The sequence below is a fragment of the Falco rusticolus genome, chromosome 13 (genome assembly GCF_015220075.1).
Source record: "Falco rusticolus isolate bFalRus1 chromosome 13, bFalRus1.pri, whole genome shotgun sequence".
Taxonomy (NCBI): domain Eukaryota; kingdom Metazoa; phylum Chordata; class Aves; order Falconiformes; family Falconidae; genus Falco; species Falco rusticolus.
In genome coordinates, this window is record NC_051199.1 from 11,393,450 (window position 1) to 11,411,534 (window position 18,085).

Genomic DNA, 18,085 nt, shown 5'->3' on the forward strand with positions numbered 1-18,085 from the left:
TGGCACATGCCACCTGTGACAGGCGTTGCCGACCCCTGTGCCAGAGCTCTGCCTGGCTCCCAGGTCACCTGCCTTTCCTTCTTGCCCTCAAACAGTATTAACACCAAATCTCACTCCCAGGGAGACGGCTTTGGAAGCAGGAGTTGCCCCAGGAAGGACAGAAGGTTTATTTTAAATATACAATGAAAGAAAAACCAGCAGGTTTTGTTTTTTTTTTTTCTAGTGTGAGAAGAAATGTCTTAAGAAAAGAGGTTTTGTTGTCTGCTAAAGCATTGGCCTGTCTCCCTCTAAGGCTTGGCTGGCATCAGACAGAGGTGCCATGGGTAAGGAATTAACTGAGGTGGTTCATCTCAACCCCAATAGAAAGTAGATCCCATTTTTTTTTATTATTATTATTATTTAAATGAAATTTGTTCAGCTTATCCTGTTTGGTAAACCAGACTTAGGAAAGAAATTTAGCAAAGGCCTAGCTAAAAAGTGAGCCTTGCAGTGCAATGAAGTCTTCAACACACTGGTGCAGCAAGCCTGGTTGTATTTCTTCATGCTCAAACATTTAAAGATCTTTCTTGTTCCCATGTGATTGGTGTTTCTTGCTCCAGTTAGCTATATCTGCAGATTAATTGACCTAGGACCATCACTCATACTATTGTAGAGAAGTTTGTTTTTAAACTTATTTAAACTTGCATAGAAGCATTCTTTTAAAGTCAGTCATTTCCATAGATATCAGAAAGCTGACTGAGAAACTATTAGCATCAGGCACTTAAAATAACCTTTCTTCAGTGCACTCATTAAGCCTTCGGTTCCTTTAATTGTATGTATTATATTAGCATGTCAGTGTATGGCTGTGCCCTTCGTTTCTTCATGAACTTTTTGGTAACTCTGTAAATGTTTTTTATTTCCTTGTTCTTCTTGGAATGAAAATACTATGTTGCATAGAAGTGGTATGAAATAGAGTGAAAAGTCTCCTCACATCAAGGAATTGTAGCAGATCCTGCATGCAGTTTGCTTTTCTTTTTCCAAAGGTGTAGCTACTAGGGTGTTCCCTAAGTATTAGGTACTGTTGAACTGGATTGAGCCAAAACAATTGAGGTGGCAAGTGTCTGTTCTTGAAACATACAGTTGAAGGCAAGGAAGCTCCTGAGGGCCAGTTCTACTATCAGTCCTGGAAGGCCTGAGCATCAGAAAGGCTCAGGAGTGCCAGCCCTGAAAGGGGGAGGGCTGGGCATCCTCAGGCACTGCCCAAGTTGTGGAAGGTTCCCCTGTTCATCAGGCTGGAGACCCTTGGCAGGGATCGCTCAGTAGCCCATACAGAAAAGACCCTGGGGTGCACAAAGGGAGGCAGCAGTGCCTTCCATCACAGAGTGGGTCACAGACCTGGGAAAATTAGCTAGCAGTTCAAGGCAGGTCTTTGGCAGCTCAGTCTAATTAGAAACATGGTGTATTGACTTTGCTGTTAGACACCCCAGCTTTTGCCGGTTTAGGGACGTGCTTTTCTCTAGTATCAGTATTGCTCACAGTCTGTTTCTCAAATCTGGGGTTGTTTGCCATCTGTGAGATTACGTATTTATGTAGATAGATTAAATAGCTCACTCTGACACGCTGCTTCCATTTCTATTGTGCTAGTTTATAAATTTACATGGCTACAACATTCTCTAATTCAGTGTTAAGAATAACATCTTTAGACACAGACGTTGGTAATATTAACTCCTGCCTCCCCAAGTACGGCAAGCAACTATTAGTAGCATTAGTATTCTATTAGCAGACATTTCACAGAGAATGAAATTCACTTAAATTAGAGCTGACTGAAAAAGGTAATACATGCATTAAATATTAATACAGTTTTCTCATGAAAATATTCAGAGGACACATCAGAATTGTCATTTAGCTTTCCCTTCTGTTTGTGCAATATCTGTGATCATAATTTTCTTCCATTCATTCCTTATTTAATGAATTGATTATGAATATTTGAAAGTCAAGCTGTGCTGCTCAGTTGTTATTCATCAGAAGTCACACAGTACTTTTTTACATATTTAAGCATTTATGAAGCAGATCCTCACATGTGCCAGTTTAAAATTTTGTTTCCACAAATTCTCTGTGATGCAGCTTTGAAACTTCTGTTTTAAAAAGTTGAACACAAATGACTTCTAAAAGTGATAGGAAGTGTGTTTGCAGGTGAATTCAGCAGCACAGATTCTACCAGATGCAAACGTCCACGTGCAGGACTGACCTAATAAAACAGTTAAGACAGTAACGGAAATGCATCTCTTCCAAAGGAGCTGGTTGTGCTTAAAAGTTGAATTATACTGTTTTTTAGCAAATCCAGGCAGATATTTCTCTCAAATAACTGCACTATCTCAAAAGTGCTATTCATTGCAGCCTCCCTTAGACATCCCTCATATGCCAGTCTCTTTGCAGTGAGTAGTGAGGCAACACAAACAACCAGCTTACACATGCCATTTTTAGATACCTAACGCTGGGTGAAATGCATGTAGCATCTCACATGTTGCACTGGTGGGTTGTTGCATCCCTTGCAACCCAAAAGTGAAGCCAGTTAACTAAACTACTGCTTGACATAGATAAAATTATCAGCACCTGCTTCTCTGTTTTTTTGTGCTAAACTGAAGCTCTTCGGGAGATTATTTATTTATTGTGGTTTTCAAGTTCAAAGGAAGCTGTTTCTGTGTAGTCCCTAATTTAATTCTGTGTGGTACTAAACACTGCTCGCTGCACTTGTTCAGACTATTCCAGCCTCATTATCTAAAAGTATTGGAATGACTTGCAAAATTTGAACCCATGGAAAAAATAGTGTGCTGCTTTTTTTGCCTTTGAAAAAAACCTGAACTTGCTATATATTCAAACTGAGCAACAGGGCTTCTGAAGTGACTAAGCAGCTCCAAATCAAGGTATTTTAAAGTCTTGTAGAGCCTCTCATGGACTCTGGAAGAAGTATCAAATAGTATTTAATCAATGCTGAAAGATATAATGGGAAGTAAGCTCTACAACATCTCAGAATATTATTGCATGAGATTTTCAAGCACTATTATCTTCAGGACCACTTGAAATATTCATGTATTTAGGCAACTGATAATTCTGGAGTGCCTCCCAAAATAATATTGGATTTTTCATTTAAGGCTTTTCAAAGCAGCAGAGTACTCACTCCCAGAATATCCAACATCTATAAGGCAATTTAGGCTAACAACCCAAAAATGGAGGCACTACTAGCCAATATTAAAAATGTAGATCTTAGCTACATTACAAGGAATCTGATGAATTGTAGCACAGCACACACCAAGATGCCAAGCACTGATCTTTTTTTTTTTTTAGAACAGATGTAGCCTCATGCTGTTGAATCTTCATATTCAAATAGACACATGAGAAATGCACAGCATTTAGCACATTCCTTCAGAGCAGCAACTCCAAGGGTGAGTTAAAATAACTAGCATTATTTCTCTGACTGTTAACAAAAATAAATTCATAGTGCATATCTTTGTCTCTCTCAGTACAGTATAACACATAGGGCCTCCCCGCTTGTTTCATTTGAAGAATATGCAGTAAAACGCTTTCATTTGTAGTGTGGGCAATTGCAAGGACTGTTCACCTGCAGATCAGGGATTCTCTGTTCTGTACAAACAAGGCACAAGGACACACTGTCTAAATGGTATGAAGCAGGTAGACACTGTGTTTGAGCTTCACAGTACTGTTCCTTTTAATAAGCATTTCATTTTCTGTACAGCATTGGAATCTGCAACTTGGCTTTAATAATAACACAGAGCTGAAAATGTGACAAGGACTTTACAGACATTAACAAGATGCATCCTCAGTCCCAAAGGGCTTTCAGCTTCACTAGCCAATATAGCAGCTTCAGGATAAGCACTGAAAGAAAGGCAGCAAGCCTGTCATCTATCCTGATCACAACTCTGTTTTATTGAACTCCATATTCTGATTCATTCCTTGTATTTACATTGGGAAATTCTACTAACAATCATTGCAGGGTTTTTTGCTGATTCTGATGCCTTCTTTTAAAGGCAAGACAATACCAAAGGGCTAGGCAGCTGGTGAACTACAAGGCGATGATAACTCCTCCAGAAATAATGATTTCATAAGCTGCAGAAACAGCGTCAAAGTTCTTTTCAGAAACATGAAAATGTTTAAAAGGGACCATCTTACATTTTTTTCCAGTGAAAAGAAGTCTCTGGCTTTCAGCATTTGACAGCCAAACTGTAACTATTAATCTAATAAATTCCAGTCTCAATCTATTGCAAATCTAGAGGAGACATTGGCTTTTGCAGAATTTATCAACTATTCACAAGTGTTGTTTGCAAAGTTGCGAGGTTGGGCTATGCATCTGCACAGCTATTTGGAGAGAGATAAAGGCAACTTTAAAAAAAAAATACTCTATCTCTCTGCTAGGATATTATTAAATGTTCTGTGGGTGGGTTCTCACCTATCTAAGGTTATTCCATTCCAAAGATTTTACATGTTTTCCTTAAGATACTACTGTTCTTGGAATCACAGAAATGACAGCAGACCACTGTTTTCCTGAATTAAACATACAGCAATGTTTCTCACCTCCCTGTGCCCCTCTTTTCCTTTACATATCTAATTTCTGAAGGCATTTCTTGTAACTTCAAGACTGCTTAATATAACTGGCCAGAGAACAAAAGTTTCATTCTATGATAACTTTAAAGACCTCAAATTCTTTTTGTTCCACTCTGGAACACATAAAATATGGTCTTTGGAAAATATCACAAAACAGAACTGTTGCATTTGTCTATTTTAAATTGGAAGGAAAAAAAAATCACATTTTTTGAGTCACTGGTTTTCCCTTTTCTCTCTGGCTGGAAGTGATCTGCACCAAAGGAATATTCACATTTCAAACTTGTTGAATCTGTACTTCAGAAATTTTTGTGCTTTGAAAATGCAGGCTAATCCATGGAAATATATTTAGTCAGAAATTTCTGGCCATTTCTTTTGTTTCAACATTGGGAAAGGTCTGGTTATGGGGAAGGACTTCTGACATTTGCTGATGAGTTTGCCAATTGTGATACCTCTCTCTCTCTGATTTATTCATCAATTTTTACTGCAAAGTCGTTGTGCCATGGATGACTGTATCACCCTGCTACTTCAGGCAGTCCAGGATTCTTCAGGAAGAGGCCTTCCCTAGAAGTTAACTGGGAAAGTGTTAGCCTACTCATTTGTCCTGGTGTATGCTAGTGTGTGCCACTCCTCATCAGATTAGAAACGAGAAATGAGATTAGAACTTTCTCAGAACTGATAATATTCTGTGATTTCTCTCCTGAATGTGGGTTCTCCAGGTCACATATTTGATTGCCTCACCTGTGCAGCCTCCTGTCTCTGTGTGGGGTCTGTGCACTCCCTGAACGCATCTGAGTGCTGCTGGCTTTGTGATACCACCAGAGCTGTAGGAGAAGGTGTCTTCCTTCTGCTCTTTCTGCCCTCATGTTTTCCGCTCCAAAAGCTGAGCACACCTTGCTCCTTCCAATTCGTCAGATGCCACCCAGTCACACCCAAGCAGCACAAATGGATAATCAGCCACTCATACACGTCAGCTTGCAGAAGGGACCTGTGCTGCTGCTGTCTGCCATTCCCAACCCCAGCAGCAGTCCCAGGACTCAGACTGACAGGGGAGCCAAAGGGTTGACATATTAGCACAGTTGTATTACGTGTTAAGATATGACCCTGCCTATCCATTTGCCAGCATCTTCATTCTGACCTTTCCATTGCTGGCACATCTCACAGCCCAAAGTAGCTCCCTGGACAGGTGGTTTAAATGCTACTCGCTCATATCTCCACGTGTGGTTGTAAGGCTTTTGTTTGCATGTTTGCTTAGAGCTAACGTTAGAAAAAGCTGGAAAGGCAACTTTTACAATAAATCTTTCTGAATGTATTTACTATGCACAGCAAATTTTAAAACATCTATATAACAAGGTGTGGGAACTTTGCAGTGCTTCCCTAAGACACATAAGCTCTGCCTCAAAATGGTGACATGTATAGGTAAATATATGCTCATAAAACTGCATTGGTGCTCATTGATCCTGTTACGCTAAAAACTTACATGGCAGCCTACTGTGTTTCTGTCCTGGTGGTTGTAATTCTTGCATAATGTGTACCCGTCACCTGACCTCAGTGTTTTAGTCTTGCTTGGAAAAGGGGTGGGAACTTGGCCTCCTTGACGTCAATGGTAAAACCTCCTTTAAGTGCACTGGGAGACTTTCTTGGCCCTTTTATGTAGTCCTAATGAGGGGTTTGTATATGTGTCTTCAGCAAAGCAGGCTTTTGCATCTCTAAAGGGAGCTGTGTTGCAAAGACAGCACAATGAGACACGACCCACTGTAAATTATATAAGGGGACTAAAAGGCAATGGCACAGCGGCTTCTAAAGAGAGGCAAAGTGTGAGGGCTGTTGTACTGAACTTTGTAGCACATATGGGGCTCAGCCCAGGGCCTGACTACACCGCTTTCTCCCTGCTTGTGTGAATGATGTTCATCAGCAGCAGGAGTATCTCATCAGGTCTTTGCTAGGGTCACTGATTTTGGAGAACAAAGTTAATGCAACTCTCAGTTTCCTGAGAGATCCTAAATGGCAGATTTATTGATTGATGTTAATTGTGCAACTTCACAAACTCTATGAACAAATGCAAACCTTTCCTCTGCTGCATAGATAATAATGAAACCAAAAGCTGCTTCTCTAGTGCAGGGTCTTCAGATGCAACAAATGTGTCTTTTGGTTTCAGCTGCGAATGCTGATCTTCCCACCAGGCCCTTTTGCTGCCTAGAACACACTACCCTGCAAGCAAGGCAAAGAATTAGGCAAACATACCTGTGGTAACCAGGTCTGTAACTGCAGGACCTACCTTGCAGACTTGAGAAGAAGCTAACAAATAAAAGCTACAGGAAGCCTCTCATATGGCTAGTGTATCAACATAAATATCTGACATCTTATTTGTCATTGGGTCATATATGGTGTCAATAAGAAGCTGGTCTAAATTACCTAAAAAGTGCAACAGGTTAAGAATTTATAATGTATTCACTGAGAAAAAAAGAAAAGATGCACTTAACTATCCCATGAGAGAGAAAAAAAGAAGGCAACATCTGTGATACCTTCTTTCAAGAAATGGTTTGTACTGTGGTATATGTCAGAAGGGTATTTACCTTTGTCCTATGTTCCATTTTGGATTACAAAAGGAGAAAAATTAGTGCATATTCAAGCACAGGTGATTTCTTTGTGGCAGAACCCAGTCCTATAGAAACACTGAGAACATATGACCAAATTAAAAATGTTTATTCCTACTCTTCGTGTCATTGGAGTTTCTCTAGTATCACTAGAAGAATCCAAGAGTATGTGACAAATATAGTTTAATATGTAGAATATTTTATTGCTGCAGAGACGTATTTTGCTTAGATACATCATTTAACTAAATGGGTAAGCAATTGCATTATGGAAATACTGTGACTGAATGGCTACAGATACTCACTGTGTTCACTGCTTCATCTTCAGATATCTATGTGCAATTTAATTCCAAGACCTTTCAAGCTTGACAGAACAAAAGCCATTACTTGGAGGCACTGCCAAAGGGAACTGTGGAGCCCTAAGATGTTGTAACCGTACCTTGAGGTCCTCGAGCTTTAGCTGCAGAAAATGGAATTCAGCTCAGAGGCAAAGGCAAATGTGTGTGGAAGTGCACAGGCTCTGTAGTTTGCACCAGGCCCTCTCTAAAGAGGTTTACTGTAAGAGACAACAGAACCCATGACAGCAAGATATCAAAGTTCTCCCTCGCATACAGGCAAATGACCACAAACTTTCCTTTTACACCTTTAATATTAGGTAATAAAAAGCAATCATGAAATAATCTTAAATAGATCCCACTGAGGGGTTTTCCTAATGCAGAGCCCATGCCCTATGGACACACTTTGTCAGTGCAGCCAGTATTTGCAAAAGTCCTGGTCTCACTCCAAAGGAGGGGCATTTGTGGGGAAGAGCTGGAGAGGCAGTGAGGGCTCAGGGCCTGTCTACATGGCCACAGCCAGAAGCAACTCAGGATTCACTGCCTAGTCTGAGCACCAAGCGAATATGAGGTCTAAAGGCATCCTTCAGTTAATCTTACACCGAGCCACATATCTTTCAGTCTGTAGTGGTTACCTTAAGAGAACTGAGGCTGAAGGGGCAAACTTATTTTTTCATCTAGGAATTTTTATCCCAGTCTTGACAGATAAAACCTCATAGTTATGGGCTTACTAGCTGCTTGTTTTAAAAGAGCTTCTGGAACTTTTAAAAGATGTGATTGTTTCCCAGAATTGTTAAAAAAAGCTTTGTAGACTACAAAACACAGTTCTGCATTGCATAAGGCTGGAGGTAGCCACCACAGGTACTTCAGCTAGCTGGGAGATGAAAGACCTAGCTCACAGCAGCAGTCAGCACTACAAAGGGTTGCTCCAAATTTAACAGAATAGAAAATATAAGACAAATATAAATAGAACCAAAATCTAGCTATCAGTAGTATGTGAGGATGATTGCTCAACTGATTATGAAACCCTGTAACTTTTTAACCTCATAACTTGCTTCATAAAGACTTGGGGGGGGGGGGGGGGGAATTCTGTTTTCAGAAATCAGTTTTGCTGAATGTTTTTGTACAGTGTGTGTTAAAAGCCAAAAATATTGACAGGCATCACTGGGGTGAGGCAGAGTACCAAAAAATACTGCAGGAAATAAATACTTGGAAGATGATGGAAAATATATTTGGGCCAATTTGCTTTTTATTTATACTAGAAAATTTAGGCGTTAACTCCAATCAATACTGGCATTAGAATTATAAAGACAGAAAACTAACGGGAGAGAAATTAATTGATTGAAGCTTTTAAGCCTGCTTTTCCTGATGCAGGAAGGTAAAAAGAGAACAAGTTTCAGAAACAAAAATAGAAATATGAAATTATAATATAAATTAAAATCCAGAGAAGATTGGCCAGAAACATGCTAGACTTAAATGAGCATTAAAACAGCACCAGCTTGTTCCTGGGGATCTCATGCTATTTATTGCATGGTTTGCTAATGAAAGGTGCCAGACTCACTCTTCTTACTGTATAACAACACCAAGGGGTGTTGGATAGAATACAGGATGATACTAGGGTGTCTCAGAAGCACAGGCAAAGCCAAATAATGCCATCTGGTAGCCAGGTTTTAGTGAATAAACGCAAAAGCTGGTGGAAGGTTATGACAAGCACACCAAAGCTTAATAATGCAGAGACATTAATCCTTTCTCCCCTGCCTGATTACCCCAGCAGAAAGTCTGCACCAGCCTGTTCTCTGTAAATGATTCAATTTACCTTTTTTTTTTTCTCCTGGGCATGTTTGTACAGCATTTAGCATGTTTTCAGCATTGCCCAAATAATAAATCAGCAACCAAATAGAAAAAATAAAATCTATTACCTCAAACTCTTATCTTCCCAAGGTACAATCTGTGCCTAAAATTGATTTTATGCAGGCAAACAGTACTCTTAAGAAAAAAAAAACAAACAACCAAAACCAAAGAAGAGTCATCTTCAAGAAGTTTCGCCATGTATAATATGGCATAAAAAGGTGTGGTTTTCATCATGGTCACTTGGTGCAGTTGACTTCTCATGTCTGCAGGATTATCAAAAAGTTTTACCTATGTCTTTGCAGTCTGACATGCCTGAAGGCCAGTGGAAAGGCAGGAGTACTTGCAGATCCCTGCTCCCAGAAGATACTAGCTAAGTGCTTTGAATCCTAGCATCCTTCATGCCCTTTCCTGGGTTCACTCCCCATCACCAAAGGTTCTTCATAGCGTCAAGATCAGGGCGAAGATAGTTTGTGCAGATCCCTATCCTACTTTAAGGGTATCATCATCCTAGGTACCTGACCTAGGAGGGTTAGGACTGGGTTTTCTTCCAAGGGAGCTGTGGGAGAACAAAATTTGTTTGACCCATGCAAATAGTACAGAATGTTAGCTGTGATAAAGGATCTATTAGCTGTCTTGCTCCAAACCATCCGCACCATGCAGGGCTCACCCTAAGCATATGGTTCCTGTGCTGCTATAGAAAGCCCACAATCCCTTCCCCCTTTGCATTCGAGCCATCTTGCTTCCCTTGCACTGGCCATATGCCACTTTCCAAGCTGCCCCTCTGCTCCCAGCTGCCATTTGGCTGGTAAGTGCTGTCTGCAAGCTGCCTGATGTGCATAGCCAGGGCAGGGACTAACCTGAGCTGAAAGGCAGGCGATCCTCCGAGAAACAGCTCATCCTCCAGGGATAGAGAGTCATGGTGAGCCAGTCTGTGTTTTGGGAAGAATAAAAGCATGTTTTAACTTGTACTGGGAATTCATGAAAAAAAATGACCATGCTGCAGGTTGAAGAGCTGTTCTGGTCTCTGTTAATGAGCAGATAAGATGCAGTGGTTTTAGATGGAAACCTAAATTCATAGTGGTTGGCTCTGAAACTGGCTGTAGTCTGTGCCAGAGAGAGCTCTGTCTCCGGAGATGCCCACATGTTGTTCTCCGTCAAAGGCTGCTATACCACCTCCATCAATGGCAGCTGGAGAAGGAGACTGAGCCTCGAAGGGAACAACTATGTTCTCAAGATTCACCCCTTTGGAGCATAAACCTAGCGTATGTAAGAAATGCAGAACCCTAGCAAAGACACAGTCCGCTGCGCTTTTTTTAAGGATCAAACTGTCCTTGTCCTAGTGAACTCTTTGGTAGATGTGGAGGCATCAAAGCTAGTGAACAGGCTGTAAAATCACAAAATGAAAAACTGGAAGACAGATTACGAATTCTTCAGCGTGCAGAGGTGCCTACCTATGGCAAGCTTATGACCCTTGCCTCTACAGCTTGTAGAAGCCTGAACAAATAAATATAAATTGTCCACAGTACTCACAGAGCAAAGAATATAGGAAATGGAATGGTGCTATATGTACTAAGATAGTCATAAGTCCTTTAATTGTCTCCTCTGGCTTGCTGGATAATGTCCTTACGAATACTTGTAATTAATAGTAAGATCTGAGCTGAATATTTCCTACTAACAGAAAATCACTTTGAGCTAGGCCCTGTTTTTTTTAAAGGAAATGCTGGGGCACCTGCATGGAGCATGTGTGCTCAACCTGGGGACATGCAGTGGGCAGAGCAAGCCAGGTGAGCGCCCAGCCCAAGGGCTGAGGGTCCAATTTTGGCCTCTGCCTGTGGCTGTGAGCTAGCCCTCACTTTGGCCACTCACCCTGAAGGCTCAGGGTGCTTGGCAGGGTTCAGTGCCTGCACTGCTCTGCTAACAGGTGCTAACAGGGCTCACACTTGACATGCTGGAAAGTTCATCAGCAAGGTCTGAAATTCTGTGTATGGAGGTAAGACACTGGGAAAAGGGAACTCTAGAATATGAAACTAACAATTTCATACAAAATATGTCCTTTCAGCCAGCAGCTCACTGAGCCAGTGTCCATGTCCATTGATGCTTATTAATGCAATCCTCCAGGTTAGGCAAGCACAAAATAACTTTCTTTCTGCATCAGTTTGCCAGGCTTATTTACAGCAAAAAGTACTGTTGCAGCTTCTTGCAGGTTGTAGTTGTTGCTTGAGAAGTCACTTCAAATGAGAAACATCCTCAGCATTTTAGCGTTTTTCACTTTGGGAAAATTTTACAGAGAAACACCCAAGCAATGCCACCTTTGGACCTTTCAGCTAATTCAACTAGAACATCATTCCTCTTTAAGGTAGCCACCCCAGTTGCCATTCAAAGGCCAAGGGATGTAAGGTTGAAAACTCAGTTTTAGTTGATCACATGGAGCAGCTAGCTGAATGCTGAATAAAAGCTCAGATGTAGAAGGCTGAGGAGCATGAAGCAGGCTTTGGTTTGAAAAAGCCTAGGTCAGATTTCAAGAGGTGGTACCATAGTGTTTGACTTGGAAATCATGCAACACTGAACAGAAACAGAATAGAAACCTCTCTCAGAAAACATATATCATTCAAATATTTCCGGCATTTTTATTGATAACCTGTAAATACAAATAAGCTTGGTCTGGAGTGTCTTAAGGTATTCAGTAGGTGCTGACTCCATTGTTTTCCAGAGGAACTGCTCTGAGGTATGCAGAAGGATGTTGAACATAACTATCATTCTCATCAGGGAAAAAATGTGTTATTTCCAACCAACCCAAGGTAATTCCGTATCATGGAAGACTTACTGGACATGCCATGTCAACCTATGGAAAGCCCCTCATTTTCTCCCAGAATAGTAGAGGCACTCCTGCATTGGTAAGTTTCCTTGGCACATATTTTTTAATCCACCTAGCACAATATATGTAAATCTGCCCAGCTTAGGATATTCTTCCTCCCCTTCATACTTACATATTCTCTATGCTAGCTAATGTTCAAACCAGGAGTGCTCCTGCAGTGGTCTGTTTGTCAGTAAGCTAAGCTCCACAGTCTAAACTCCTTTAGGTTCACAAGATAAGTACTTTCACCCCTCTGTTCTGTCTTTGGGCCTCCATCCAGCTTGCCTTGTTCTTTCGTGCTTATTTCATCTGACTGTCTTAAACAAGTGTGACGGAGACTCTTGACATTATTGCCCAGTGCCCTGGTCACGCGTTGCTCTGAAAACACTGAAGCAGAAATCAGATGGTCAAGGTGCCTTTAGCTCTGCAGAAACTCTGGAGCCCTCCAGGAAATATTTCAGTGAAGTTGAGGTGACGGGTGGAAAAAGGCATCGAGGCTGGGGAGGGAAGAAAGACATAATTTTTGTTATTTTAAACACATAGACTTGTCTTGATTCATAATGGGAATTTGGGTGGGACTCACAGCTGGGAGGACAGAGGGAGAGGCTTATTTTTATTACGAAAATGTGCTAATTGTGGCTTAAAGCAGAGAGAGAGCGTGGGACAGCATATGATGGGGAAGCCACCTGTAGCGGAGGTGGGGAAGGAAGACAGAAAGGGCAAAAGGATACTACGTTTTTCATATCTGTTAATTGAAAATATACCTATTTCTTCTCTAGTGACTGAACACCAGCTAGCCAAGTAGCCTCAGAGCATGGAGTAACCCAGATGCAGCTCTGCTTCTGGCAATAGCCTTTATGGCTTGGTTCTAGCACTTTTTATTTAGACTTGTGTGAACAATTGGGTTTGGGTGGAATGAGATGTTTCAGTTGACCCAAAACTGACATTTGTTTTCACTCAGTCTTCTAAAAAGCATATTCTTTCCCTTTCAGGCATCAATTTGTATTATATTTGTGTTTGTTTAAAGCCGAGTAGTGGAAATGTAGAGAGGCATCATTTATACATGGAAGAAATTAGAGAAAGTTCTCTTTTTTTCTCAGCAATGAAAAATCCAAGAATGTCCACATCACTCTCCCATGCTGTAAGAGAACCCTCTTTGAGCCCTGTACTTTCCGAGAAACTTTTAATCCCTGGACTATGGGCGATTCTGAGTGGCAGCATATCTGGCCAGGTCTCTGTAGTAAATGCCTGACTATGTATAGGTATTGATGCTGATATGACGTCAGACATCCAGTTGCTCCGCATGTTGGGTAAATGTCTAAATGTTCTTTTTCTCAATGGCTATGATGGAGCTCTATCCAAAATAGAATCGCTTCATCAGGATAGACCCGTAACATGGTGTTAATTAATCTCAAACTATTTGGCAGATTTAATTCAGGCAGCAACTCAAAGAGCATTATTTGAATTAATATACTAATTACTGCTGGTCTGAGGTTTTTGGAGCCTTATTTATTTTTATTAATACCCAGAACGTAAATGTGGGTCACTAGTACAATGTTATCTGGGGGCCTTAGATGCAGTCTTGTCAAGATGTACTGGAGGGGTTCTACCAGCAGTGCCAGGAGATACATCTTGTTCTGCAGTAAACCTATAAACTTCAATGGGCCCAGTACCTCTTCTGAAATAGTAAAAGCTCCACTGCTTCTGGTTACTATTCTAGTTTCCTCTTAACCTAAATGATTCAGCACTGCTCCTCTGGAAATGGCTTTTGGGCCAGTGACCCTCAAGAGGAAATACAGTAGAGTTTTCTTTTTGTTTTGTTTTGTTTCTTTTAAGTCTTGTGGGCAGCTAAAAAAGCAGATGATCTCAAAATTCCCACTGAGTATCTTTTGCTTTCACCTTTGAAAAATCCTGCTGTGATCCTAACTGTATTTTTTGGTGTCTAATACATTTGAAATCTGCTCCTAAAATACTTATTCCTTTATGCAGCAAAGTGCAATATTTTAGGCCTGGCTGAATAAGATAAAGGCACATTAAGGAGCAGATGAAAAGTAAAACTTGGGTTGCTACTTTCTCAGTTCCAAGAACCAAGAGGGAGTCTTGGTGAGAGGGGAAAGAAGGAAAGGAAAAAGGTTAGGGATATATTGATACACCCTGAGTCTATGGCCAAGTTTTTCTAACTCTCCCACTCCAACAAGTTCTCATTGTCTAGTGCTTTGAGTTATAATTAACCACAACCTGACTGCTCTATTCTGGTTATCCAGTAAGTGCACTGAACAGCCTCTGATAACACTGATAACTTGCCTATGTCTACTGTGGTAATGTCAGTATGAAAAGTGCTACCTAAAAATCAAACTCTTCTCTAGCTCTTCTACCCCTGTTTGTCATGAAAACACAGTGAGCAGATAGATATAGCTAGGTTTAATACATGAAGTCTCAAAGACAAAACATTTTTCTTAGGCACCATGAAATGTTCTGCTAATATTTTTGTTATTCACACCCAAAAATTGGCCAGGAGGTGTTCTTGAGAAGAGCTTTACAGTGAGCTTCATTGAGCTCTGCAGAGAAAAAAAAGCTCCTAAGGGACCATGCATGAAGCAATATAGAGGGTGAGTCAATTAGAAAATCATCTGTGTCATCTGATGCAGGAAGTTCTGTGGCTGGTATATATACTACAGTTTTCCCATAAATAGAAGTGAGGAAATTGTTGCTCTAAAACTTGAATGTGTAGCTAATTTGAGCGTGATCTCACAGAGGGTTGTTGTGGAGTTCTTATTTGTTATTATTTGGTGATTAAGCATAGCTTGTACATCTAAAACTCTTTGTCTATTCATTCCACTTTTAGACTTGTAGCAGCAGATGCCATACCAATTCACAACAGAAGATGATTCAAGCAGAGATTTCTCTCTATTTTGGGGATTTGCAAAGGCTTCCTCAGCTCTCATAATTCTGCCTATTAATTCCTTGACTGCTGTCATAAATCTTGTTTTTTGATAACCACTCATTAGCCCACACAAGCTACATGCAGCCCTTGGCAGAGCTCGAGACCCATCTTCTATACAGCAAATAGAAAACAACAGAGTTTCTGGATCCTTCACTGGAAACTGAAGCCTAATGCAAGCTATACTTTGCTTTCCACTGCCCAGAAAAAAAAAAAAAGGGTTGATGCTTGGATTTCCTAGGCTCAGCTCTCTTTTTTCAGTTTGGCTGCAGTTTACCCTGATGTACTTCCATTTCACTTAATGAGAGTTACTGTTTTCCAGTGAATAGAGAATCATTAATCATACATTGTATCTTCAAACAAAATCCACAGACACTTTTCTTATTCTAAAGGAAAACCCTCCCTCCTCCTCTGAAATATTTCACAAAAGGTTTCCCACTACTCGGAGACTAACCAGTGACTGGAAATCAGTGTCTCCAAAGGCTATGGACTCAAAAAAAAAAAATAATTAGACTTCCACCAGCTGCTTAAGTTAAAAGTGATGTAACTGTTGAAATTTGTGCTTCCATACATGCAAACAAGATAAGCAGTGGTCAGGAAGAAATTTTACAAAAGTACCAAATCATTTGATGTACTTAATTAAGAATTTTTAGTCAAGAAAACATACATATAAAAACTATTTTCCAGCATGAATAAATGTTAGAAGTTTGGTCTTCAGTGTATAAACTGTAGCAAACATACAGAACCTGGTAGGAATTTATGACGTTATGTCATTTCAAATTGTAATGCATGTATGATGCAAATATGGTTAACTGGGAATAGTAATAGCATCAGTAAAGGCCAGCTCTTTTAGACTACTGAAAAGCAAGTGCTAACCTACTTGTCTAGTACTTTGCAATCAAAATTTCAACAGCAAAACTGCACAATCTTTCTGGAATCTTGACAACACAATGAACTTATAAATATATATCTATTCAGAGAGAAAACAAAAATTGGATTCTGTAAGTCCTTATATCCCTGAAAGTTCCTAAGTCTCAAAGACGCTGTCCAAAAGGATTGATTTAAAAGGGGCACACAGTGAGCAAGGCCTTCATTGTCAAGCTGCAAGTGAACTAGTTGCATACTACCAGTTATAGGCTATTGCCAGTTTTCCCATTCACTGTGACAAGGAACATGCTTTGGTTTGGATACTTCTCATCTGGGCCACAGACATATTCTCTCTTCCACTGATATTAATGTATGTAGTTAAATTATTTGTATAGCACCAAAATTTTTAACAAAGATGATGCTCAGAATGAAATCATATAATGACTTCTTCCCCAAAAAGTGCTGAGGGTGGCTTTGAGGATTTCCAGACCAGGTATCAAATGATGTTTATGTACACATACCCCAGTGAGCCACTTGGAAATCCAAGCCTTGACAATAAAAGACCACCTTTCACCCTTTTCTTTTAGGTCAAGTGAAAGTACTGCCGAAAGTATTGGAGAACAACCTGTTTTCTCAATAGAGATTACACAACCCCCTTCCTTCCTAAGACATTTTTCATGCCTTCGATTTTATGATTGACAAAATAATGACAGCTGCATCCTTTCTAATTTCTTAAAAGAACGCAGCTAACACTACCCAGAAGGACAAACCGCCAAGGTTGAGGGGAGCTGGGAAGGGAAAGAGCTTGCATGGTTCAGGAAAACAAGTGGCGTAAAAGCTTCCTGAAAACATTGAACTAAAATATAATTACTAAAACAGCTTTGAAAGGGGGGAGTTAAATTACTGACTGTGGCTGTGATCATTCTCCCTAGTTTAAATTACTCTGGTATAAATTAAATGAAATAGGACTTGGACTTTGTTAATTAACTACCCTACCCACAGGTGATCACAATATGTGCCACGTAAAATCCCTGCAAAAGCAAAATTTATACACCTAGAAATGACAAGTGTGCATATTAAAACCATTTTTGCAGTTTACAGGAACAGCAAAGACCTTTGATAGCTAACCAGGAAAATTATAGGGGGCAGGGGGTGGTGGTGGGGGTGGTGGAGGGTTGTGGAGGAAATCTTGCATACATTTAGAAGTAATGATTTAGACAACATTTCCCTTGAATTAGTTCATTTTAAAAGAGAACAAAGGGGTTGTCCTGCTGGGTAGCTTTTCAGCAGGGATGCCCTGACTGCCTTATTTCAGATCTGCAACATTATGTGGTTTCAATTAGTGGTAGCACTTGCAAAACTAGTAACACAGACATTTTGGCAAGCAATCTGACTCCAAGGCGGTGAAGGGTACTTAAGATCTATTCAGGGATGGGTGGAGAAATACAGTATATTTGAAACAGCGTTGATCATTTGCCATAATGGTGTCACTTCTCAAAACCTGACTGTATGTTTCTAGGCTTGGCTTCTCATTTCTTCTTTGCCTTCCTGTTTAGAATTTGCCTTCCACTTACCTAGTTATCCCTATTTCCTGTCTCTTTTGTCACCTGGCTACCTACTAGGCCCTAACTTAAGTTTTTCTTCAGAATTTTAGGGCAGCCAAGTGTCCTAGCTAAACATGCTCAAAATACTGTAGTACTCACAATGCTTAACATTTACAGAGGTCCTCTTCATCTTCAAAGTCCTTTGCAAACACTAGTTACAATAAGAACAATCCTGCATTGTCAGGGACTGACTGGTTTAATAGTCTGTCCATCCCCTTAATGTTGTGAAGCAATTACTAAAATATCCTTTTAAGACAAATATTAATTCTTTTAACTTTGCTGTCAGGAAAGCTGACTTCTGTTGCTGTTTCACATCAATGTGAGTGCCTCTTGTAATACATCTGCTGGTAGCAAAAAGCCTGTGCATGATTCAACAAAGTTTCCCAGTCCTACTTATCCTAGCTATCTTGATAGGCAGGTGACATTTTGATGAGCAAAATAAC

The 18,085-nt window shown here is 40.3% G+C and overlaps 1 long non-coding RNA gene across 1 annotated transcript in view; it reads left to right on the forward strand.

Annotated features, from left to right (window-relative positions):
- The first annotated feature begins 214 nt into the window (after positions 1–214).
- LOC119156979 overlaps positions 215–18,085 on the forward strand; it is a 95,460-nt gene continuing 77,589 nt past the window's right edge. Inside the window, exon 1 of the long non-coding RNA XR_005107335.1 lies at positions 215–323. This is a non-coding gene — a long non-coding RNA (uncharacterized LOC119156979). The remainder of the gene's footprint in view (positions 324–18,085) is intronic.